General features: G+C 45.3%; 1 long non-coding RNA gene across 1 annotated transcript in view; it reads right to left on the bottom strand.

The window, feature by feature from the left end:
- Positions 1 to 9463: 9463 nt before the first annotated feature.
- LOC144244280 (uncharacterized) overlaps positions 9464 to 10251 on the bottom strand; it is a 96688-nt gene continuing 95900 nt past the window's right edge. Inside the window, exon 5 of the long non-coding RNA XR_013338890.1 lies at positions 9464 to 10170. This is a non-coding gene — a long non-coding RNA (uncharacterized LOC144244280). The remainder of the gene's footprint in view (positions 10171 to 10251) is intronic.

Genomic DNA, 10251 nt, shown 5'->3' with positions numbered 1-10251 from the left:
TATCCAGGAGGTAGAAGAAACCTAAATGTTCATCAACAGATAAACAAAATATGGTCTATACATGCAATGGCATACTATTCAGCCTTAAAAAAAAAAAAAAAAAAAAGAGGAAATGCTGTCGTGTGTTATAATAGGAATGAATCTTCAGGATATTTTGTTAGTGTAATACACCAGTCCAGTCCCCAAAAGATAAATACTGCATGTTTCCATTTATACGAGGTAGCTACGTAATCAAGCTCATGAAAACAGAAAGTAGAATGTGGTTGCCAGAAGTAGGGAGAGGGCAAAAAGAGGAGTTCTTGTTCAATGAGTATAGAGTTTTAGTTTGCAAGATGAGAGAGTTCTAGACATCTTGTTGTACAGCAATGTACATACTGTAAACAATATTGTAATGTATGCTTAAAAATTAAGAGGGTAAATTTATGTTTTACTACAGTTTTTTTAAAAAGGCACAGACCAATCTCATTCTAAAAATACGGGATTCTATAGCAAAACTCTAGAAACAATACAAGATAATCACCTGTGTGCCTGATGTAAATTATTTTTGGATTCTCTGTGGCTTTGGAATATCTAGATTGCTCTTCACCACCAGCATTGTGGATAAGTAAGAGGTAAGTTTAACGAGGTGTTCAAGTGTCTCATTGAGCCCACTTTTAGTCCTGGGACATTCCGTACAATCGATACTCTTTTTACGATTGGAAGAAAAAAAGTCTTCTCTCCTGTTATAAAAGCAAATGTACATGGTAGACACAGCAAAGGGGTGGCCCACACGGGGAGTGCTGGAGAGAGCCTGTCACCTGTTATCACCACCCAAGTCTGGTCTAGTTCCTGGCTGAGCACCTGCCTCTGCTAAACCTCTCCCTGTGCATCCAGAACCCAGACGACTGCTGCTTACGACCAGGCTTCCTTTCTGCCGGAGAGCAGCCTGCTGGGAATCACCACTCTACCTACATGAACTTGCTGTAGATTCTTTAGAGAGCAGAAGAACCCTCTTTACCTTCATTCTTGATTTTGTGAATTAAAATTTTTGTGAACAGTGTTTTCTTGAAGGAGAGTTCCCTCCCCAATCACACTGGATGGTTTTTCTAACGCTCATGCCAAAGGAAGGCCACCCATCATCATAATGGCTTTGCTACTCCCCAACGAGAAAAAGCTTTTTTTTTTTTTTTTTTTTTTTTAAGGAAAGCAACAGATGTCTGAAATAGGGTCATGCTGCTAGAGACAGTTGCCACATGGGCGTTGTCCTGCTTCTCTCCGGTGACCCTGAAGCAGGATCTCAGAGTCTGTTCTGATAGCCTGTGCCAATGTGGTTTGAGGTCTGGTGCGTCCCTTGGAAGAATTTTAATGCTTTCAACAGACTATATATTTAAAGGCTTGTGTTTTCCTTTTGGAGTTTCCGGCCTGTGTTTGCACTGAGCTCTGTCCAGGTAAAAAGGGAAGGAAAGTACTCGAAGTGTTCTTTACTGCAGGTTCAGCCAGATATGGACCAGCGTTTGTGGTCAGAGGCTCCAAAGTCCACACCGTCTGCTGAGCCTGGAGATTCCAAATGGCTCCCCACCAGGGCCGCAAGCCTCATACAGGCTTGGGGTTTGGAAATGATCTGTTTGGATCTTGCAAATGCACCACAGGCCACCTCCCACGCCTGAACACATTTATCAAAATGATTTTATGTCCAAATTAGCATCAGATGAATTTAGCCACAGCGCCCCCCACCCCTTATGTCATAAAATCATGCATTTTCAGAGCTAGAAAGGATCTGAGAGGTCTTCCAAGTCAATGGCCTCGTGCTACAGAGAGGGGAAACTGGCGGGCACGAAGTCGAAGAGCGCCATCAAAGGACAGCTGTTGGTTGGTAACAGAGACTGGGCCAGAAGCCAGCCGGGCCTCTCGACTCCCCACAATTGTATCTTCCCATTACAGCCCGTCAGAGTATCCAGATAACCAAAGCATTGACAAGACCCTGCCGTCAGCCGGCCAACTTCAGTCAATATTTGCTATGAGAAAATTCCAGCAGAACCTAGGGATTTGGAATTTTGTGTTTACGTGGTTTGAGGTGTTCAGTTGGGAAAAGATGATTTTTGACTTTCCTAGAAGCGATCTGTTTACCCAGTTCACTCATGTTGAGTGTTTCGTACCAGATTCGTGCTCAGGAAATTCATGTTCCACAAACATCCAGCCCATTTCTCCTGCATCTGCACCCCTGGAAAGGACACATATGACAAATGACTTCTGGGCCCTTGAGGCAGACTAATAGGAGTAGCAGGTTAGGTCTGGGATTTTTTTTNATTTGGTCCTGGAAACATTTCTTAATGGAGCCATTGATTCAAAAGCCAGAGGACCTGGGTTTGATTTAGAGTCTGACCAGTGTCTGTCTGGCTCCCTCAGAAAGGTTCAGTCCTGGCCGGGCCTGTAGGAGGGATTTACAGAGCTCTAGCCCTAAACTCTAAGCTTCAGCACATGCCCACTGCCAACTTCCTAAGTCGGTCTCCATGCTTTGTTCTTCTGAGCTTAAGGGGTAGCCTTTCATGGCATCATCTACCAGGTTCCGTGGTGTGATCTCGGCACATTCACTCACTGTCCCCTGTAACCCTATGAGAAATGTCCCTACTGCTGGGTTCTGGGTTCCCTGTGCCTATGTCCCACCCTCCTCTCGGGACACGGGACAATCTTAATTAGACCTCTCCAGGGCTGAAGGCTCACCTGCCTGGGCTTGAATGAAGCACCTGATGGTTCTGACCCCACATGTCTGTACATTCAGCTGATGCCCCAGAAGAATGGGACGGCTGTAGACTAAACAGCTCTCCGGTTTCCCTCTGTCTCTACTCAGTCTGACCCATCTCTCCTTCAGCTCTTGGGTGGGTCCTGCTCTAGATCAAGTCTATGTTGTTTTATGAAAGTCAAGGGGGGCAGGCTAAATACCCATGACTTAAAGAAGTGCTGTGCACACATAAATATACAAGCACATGTATTATTTCTCTGGTTTTTGGCATGAAAGCACAGGGTGCCAAGAATTTGACCATTATAAAATAAAGCTGTTGGGTCTCATAAGGTAAGTGTGATTATTTATTGTCTTTAAAGTGATCTGGTTTTGCACAGGAGCTGAAATGTTCTCATTAAATGAAGATGAAAACTTTTGAGGATCTGAACATGGTGATGGGTCCCTTCTTATCCCCAGGCTACCATGGGGGGATGTCCCTGATATCTGGAAACTCACCAGCCATAGGAGAGAGATCAAAACAAGACTTTGAATTCTGAGGATCTATTCAGAAAGCATGTGTGTATATGTTCCTTATAAAAATACTAAATCGGGTGACACAATCAATAGTCTCTGTTTCTGCTTAAGTTCTGTTGATCAACAATCTGGGTCATGATTTTTTCCCTTGACAGTTTCCAAAAGCATGCACCTTCTTTATACAGTTCTCAAAAATGCATCCAGCCTGGGCTGTTGTCCTGTGCTCAAGACTTGGCTTTTTCCTGGAGCCCTGAGAAAGGTCACGCAGGAAGTGTAGAGGGAATAAGCTGGCGACCCCTGGGTGGAAAACAGTGCGGCCTGAGCTGACAGAGCAGCAGTGGAGGCCCCCAGAGGCCCAAGAAGATGAAGGCTCCCAGTGGGTCTTGTGATGGGGCGGTAAACACAAAGTCAGGAGTATGGTAGTCATGAGGCTGATTGTGCCGAGTAAGTTACGGAACAACTAGTGTCGGGTCCCCTTTGACCTCTCGTTCTGTCCTGACCCCAATAATTCAGAGATGTAAGATTTGTACAGTCAGTTCTGAAGTTATTTCACATGGTAATTCCTAACAAGTATGTGTTTCACTTGCAAAGTTTCGAAATGATTTTCTTAACTGTCTTCAGTTGGATTCACCCAAAGCAGAGTCAGAAGAAGATTCACGTGTGAGTGATTTACAACAGAGGTGCTCCCGTGAGAAACCAGCAAGGGGGCAGGGGGAGCAGCAGCTACAGCAGACCAAGGGCCATCCACCAAAGAAGGTGTCAGGTTGGAGCCTTTGGAAGCAAAGCACTCGGAAACTGGGGGATGGGTCACAGAACCAGGGAGCAGGCTCCAAGGGCGTCTGCATGCGGCACTGATAGTGTTTGCTGCACCTAGGCTAGCTCAGCTGGTCCCTAAACAACTCGGGGAGGCAGAAGGGACTATAGCCTCCATTTACAGACTGCGGAAGCTGAGATAAAGAGAAAGCTGTACCCAAGGTCACACACGCTCAGTGTAAATAACAAGATGTACAGAACTCACCTGGCTAAGTGACTCGGGGTGGCTCAGTCAGTTAATCCTCAGATTCGATTTCGGCTCAGGTCATGAGCTCACGGTCATGGAATGGAGTCCCACATTGGGCTCTGCAGCGACAGAGTGGATCCTGCTTGGAATTCTCTTTCTCCCCGCATCTCTTTCTCTGCCCCTCCCCCACTGGTGCACGTGTGCTCTCTCTTGCTCTCAAATAAATACATGATCATTAAAAAAAAAAACTCACCTGGCTGTGCTTGGTCTTCCAGACTCTTCTTCCTCTCTACCACAGAAAGGGATTCTTCCTACTGTCCATGACAGCTTCCCACCTGGCCTTGGCAATGTGCGTCCAGGGGAAGCAAGGTAATTAGCAAGTCAGAGCAGCTGCGTTCCAAAGCCAGCTGGAAATTACTTTTGGATTTGTTGATGTTGCCAATTAGCCAGCTTCTTAGCCCCCTAAATCAGAACAGATAATTAGGGGTTGGGAACAGTTGTGTGCCTATTAATCTTAACAGCTCTAGGAAACAGACTTCAGAATAGGGTTGTTTTTGATAGACATTTTGATAGACATTCTCCTCATGTGCCTTGCGTTGTCCCAGCCTGAATCTGGGCTGAGCCTGTCTGGGGCAGGGCCCTCCCTTCTGCTCACTCTCCGCCCATGTCCTCCTGGCAGGCAGGACCCCCTGTTTTAAGCCTCTGAGCAAGTCTTGCCGGAGGCCTCACTGCCCCCAAAGGGACTCACCACCATGGACATTGGCGGTGCAGCCTCTTGTGATATCTTGTCCTGCCTACCTTTCAAATGGGTTTGTTTCTCTTCTGCCCGAAGCGAAGATCCGCTTCTTAGGACCGGGTTCACATCCAACGCCACAGCTGAGGATCCTCTGCGAAGTCCAGCATGATGTTTTGAAAACACCAGAGGTTGGAACATGCAGTCACTTAATTTTGGAGACAGCAAAATGGAAGCGCTAGGAGAAACGCACACAGATAAAGCACCAGCCCCCGGTCACATTTAGCTGGGAAACGCTTCCTGTCGATTTTCCTTGTTGAAACCAGGACGGACCCGAAATCTGTCAGAGACCATCCATTTTAGGGTTGCCAAAGAAAGGGGCAGGCTCTGGAGTCAACGTGACTGCCTGCGTTCTTAAGCATGGGATCTCAGGCAAAGCTGCTTCCCTTTTCTCTGCTTCTCTTTCCCACTCTGTAAAATGAGGTAAATGATAACTCCTGTCTCATAGGGCTGTGGGGATTAAATGAGTCTCAGGTGTATAAAGAACTTCGAAGGCTGCAGATTAAGCCTGCTAAATCTATTATTATCATTACCATTGTTATAAGGGTCCCGAAGGGTAAAGGATTTGCCTAACATTCCATATCTGGGAGGACTGTGCTCACATATGACCTTCTCAGTGAAGCCTCCCCCGACCACCCTGTTTAAATGGCAACCCCCTTCCCTGCTCATCACCTTCGAACCTACTATGCCGTTTGCTTATTTTGTTTATTTCCCTTCACTAGGGGGAAGGGTAAGGGCAAAAGTTTCTGCCTATTTTATTCCCTGCTGGACCCCTGGGATCTGGAACATTCCATGATACCATAGCAGCACAAGAAATATCTACTGAATGATGATGCGGCCAGCCTGGGATTGGGGGTTGCGCTGGCCGCTGTGAGCCCCATTACAGGTGGCCTGGGTGATGAGCTCGGGTGTGGCTCCCAGGTTCCCTCTCCCTCTCCACCACACCCCTACAACGCCAAGCACCCGCAAATACATAGTGACATTTCAGCAGCAAACCCCAGAGAAGGTTCTTCATCCATGTGCAAGCGCTGCAGGCATTAGAAGGAAGAGTAGCCAGGCTGCCAGGCAGAGACTTTCAACTCCCAGTGTGGCCGCCATGTAGCTGTGTGACTTAGATGAGACCCTCTGCCTCTTTGGACCCCCCTCTCTTGGGCGCGTGGTCTCCAGGCTCCTACCCCCCGCCCCAGATTCCTGGATTGTGGCTTCAAGGTTTCCTCACTTGTGGATTCCGTGATGCCAAGGTCTGCCCGGCTTGGCTGGTCTCCCCTGATTCAAATCAGCAAAGGCTGTGGGCGCAGCCACTGTGAACGCAGCCCTCGCCCAGGGGAGCGGAAGGGGCTGGACCGGCCTCTGCGGGGGCCACGGGGCTGCCCTCCTGTGATCCTGGGCGAGCAGGACTCAGACACTGGCTGGATCCCCTGACGCTGGGAGTTGCTTGGGTGGGGCACGCGTTGGCACCGGGCAGCTTTTTTCTCTTATTGCCAAGAATTTCCTCTTCCAATGGCATTCATCTTCCCCAGGAACACCCCTCAGCTAAAAGCAAAAAGAAAAAGCAAACAAAAGAAACCCTCCCGGAACAAGGAGACTTTCTTTCTCCGACTGCGAGTCCCTGATAAGAGAAACCCTCTGCCAATTGTGGCAACAGCTCCTCTCCCTGGCAAGGCCCTTGGGGCTCCTCTGGGTGTGATTAATGGAGGCGGAAGGCTGGGTGGCCTGCAGGGTCAGCGGTAGACAATCTTTTGAGAGTCGGGGACATGAATTCAAGCTGTCGGCCAAGTGTGCAAAGTTGCCCAGCTGAGGCTGATTAACTTCTCTCGTTCCCATACACACTTTTTTCTTTCTCTTTTCTTATTTATTGTAGTTTTTTATTTTTAAGTAAGCTCTACACTGAGCATGGGGTTTGAACTCGTGGCCCTGAGCTCAAGAATCTCATGCTCTACCGACTGAGCCAGCTGGGCACCCCATCTCCCATCCACATTTCTGAATAATAAGTTAAACACCTTGCCTGCTGGACATTTAAAAGATAGAAATGACTGCATCATCTTTTCTAGTCCCAAATACCTCTTCCACTTTGGTAACAAAACCCACAGGCATGGACCCAATAGAGACCGAATTGGGTTGTAGAAGGCTCTGCAGTCCAATACAGAAGCTACTTGCCACACGTAGCTACTGAGTGCTCCAAATGTGGCCAGTCCCAGCGAGAAGGGCTGTAAGTGTAAATGCACACCAGATTTCAAAGATTTGAGGGGACCAAAACACTGTGAAATCACTCAATAGTAATTTTTATACTGATTACATGTTAAAATGATTATATTTGGGATGTGATGGGTTAAATAAATACACACATAACATTAATTTTGACTTTTAAAGTAAAAACATGAATAACATTGGGGCACCTGGGTGGCTTAGTCGGTTAAGCGTCCGACTTTCGCTTAGGTCATGATCTCACGGTTCGTGGGTTCGAGCCCCGCGTCGGGCTCTGTGCTGACTGCCAGCTCAGAGCCTGGAGCCTGTTTCGGTCTGTGACTCCCTCTCTCTCTGACCCTCCCCTGCTCACGCTGTCTCTCTCTCTCTCTCTCTCTCCTAGAAATAAATAAAAAGAAGAAAAAGAAAAAAAAGAAAGAAACATGAATAACAGTAATTTTTACTTTTTAAAATATGCCTACCAGAAAATTTAAAATTACATATATGGCTCATGTTATGTTCTATTGGATTGTGCTGATACAGAACTTAGTTTTCTTAGAATTCTTTCTAAGTCTCTAAATTCAAGATAGGAAGACAACACTTTGCCTTGCCCACTGTCCTTGATATTTGATCCATTTTCCCCCAGATTATGAGATAAGCAAGAATGATGCTTCATTTCTTGCTGGTTATTCATTCCAAAATCCCTGAGAAGAGAGGTGAGTGCAAGGCTTTCATCAGTCAGTCAAAAGCTCCAAAAGGCATTGTTTTCATTTCTTTTTTTAAAAAATTTTTTTAAATTTATTTATTTTGAGAAAGACAGAGACAGCATAAGTGGGGGAAGGGCAGAGAGGGAGGGAGAAAGAACATCTCAAGCAGGCTCCCAGCACAGAGCCCGTTGGGGGGCTTGAACTCACAAAACAGTGAGATCATGACCTGAGCCGAAACCAAGAGTCAGACGCTTAACCGACTGAGCCACTGAGTTCTCACCTCTCTCTGCGAGTGAGCCTGGTGGTTTCTGCAGTGGGCAGTCCAACGGTACTTCTCACTTAGAAATATCATTATTTTAGACTCTTCTTTGTAAAACCACTGTTCTCCTAATTGACCAAGCAGTTGAAGGTGTTGGAAACGCCACTGATTAGCAGCTGAATGAGGGATACTTGGCAGGAAATTTTCAAGAATAAGTTATAGCCTTATTGCTATCTGCTGCCCTAACTTGCATCTCAGAAGAGAAGTTTCTATGACTGGTACCCAGGAGACATGAATGCCAATACCACTCTTTGACTAGTGCTTACGTGACCTTAAGAAATCCACTTTCCCAGGCTGCAGTTTTGTCATCTACAAAGTTGGCAGGTGGCTTCTAAAATTCCTTCTACTTTTTGTATGAGATTTAAAATCCTAGACTTAAGGGGCGCCTGATGGCTCAGTCAGTTAAGTGTCCGACTTCAACTCAGGTCATGATCTCGCGGTTCATGGGTTCGAGCCCTGCATCGGGCTCTGTGCTGACAGCCAGCTCAGAGCCTGGAGGCTGTTTCAGATTCTGTGTCTCCCTCTCTCTCTGACCCTCCCCTGCTTATGCTGTCTCTGTCTCTCTCTCAAAAATAAATGAAATATTTAAAAAAAAATTTAATAAAATAAAATCCTAGACTTAAAAAAATTTCAGTTTTTTCATATCGTTTCCTGATTATGACAAGCTTAATGATTTATGTCACAAATTAAAATGTAATACCACAAATCCACTTTCGTACAGTCAACTTTTCAATAATATGCAGGAGTTTTCTGACTATCTTCTAAAGATTTTTCTTCTTTGAAGTTTGGGGCTATCAAGTCTAAGCAGGAGAAAGACCTGTAGCCTGTACCTGATTATTTTATAGTAAAAACCTTATCCAGCGTGTGCAATTACCCCAGGAGAGCAGTTTCGTAATGTCCACCAGGAAATGCAAAGTTCATCTGCCATGATCCCGGAATTCCCTTCTTGGAATCTATCACAAGGAAGCTACTAGAAATTTGAATAGATTTATATGGAGAGTTAATGAGCCAGGCTACTTAATGTAGCATAATGGTAATAATGATAATAATAATAATAAGGAAAAGTCAGATGTCAGGTGAATGGTAAAATAAATTAAATTTTTTATTTAAATTAATTTAATTTAAATTAATTAAATCTATTAAAATAGATTAAGGAAGTCTACAATAGAATGTTATTACAGCATTAAAAATGGTTTTAAAGAGCTATTTCACAATCTAGGAACATATTCCCAACACATATTTTCAAAGTCAGTTTTATAAGGAAATTCTTCAAAATCATAACAGTGATTCTCCCCACACACTAATTTTGTGAGTGATTTTTATTTTTACAGTCATGCTTTTCTCTATATTTTCCAAAATCTTTAAATAATCAGAAAAGTGATGACCTTTATAGAGAAACTCATCATGCTTTTCCAAGCCTCACAGGGCCTCAGCCTGTATTTGCTTCTGTGGCAGGTTCGTAGCTGGACTGGAGAATCTGGGGCTCTCACTGTTTTAGAACAGTGCATAGCAGGGCTCGGTAAAGATTTGATTAATGACTGAAGAATCGGAGGGAAAATGATACGTCACAAAGAGCCAAATAATTTTTAAACTTCAGGTTTAATTTTCAAATGAATGATACAGAAAATCATATGGGTTCAGAGGAAAAATGATTGCAACGAACCTGAAAGTCTTTACGGAAGGCAGCTCCCTCAGCGTGTTCAGGCCGCCATCACAAAGCACCCCAGACTGGGGAGCTTCAACAATAGAAGTTTATTTCTCATAGTTGCAGAGGCTGGAAATCCAAGGTCAAGGTGTCTCCAGGTTTGGTTTCTCCTCATAGGTGCAGAGGCTGGAAATCCAAGGTCAAGGTGTCTACAGGTTTGGTTTCTCCTGAGGCCTCTCTCCTTGGCTTGCACATGGCTGCAATCTCACCATGTCCTCGTGTGGCCTTTCCTGTGTGTGAGAGACACCAGGCCAGGTGTCTCTTTATTTGTTTAAATTTCCTCTTCTTATAAGAACACCAGTCAGACTGGA

Source organism: Crocuta crocuta, unplaced genomic scaffold, assembly GCF_008692635.1.
Source record: "Crocuta crocuta isolate KB4526 unplaced genomic scaffold, BGI_CrCroc_1.0 scaffold138, whole genome shotgun sequence".
NCBI classification, from domain to species: Eukaryota; Metazoa; Chordata; class Mammalia; order Carnivora; family Hyaenidae; genus Crocuta; species Crocuta crocuta.
The sequence above is the reverse complement of the archived record's forward strand: the minus strand, read 5'-3'. Positions and strand labels throughout refer to the sequence as shown.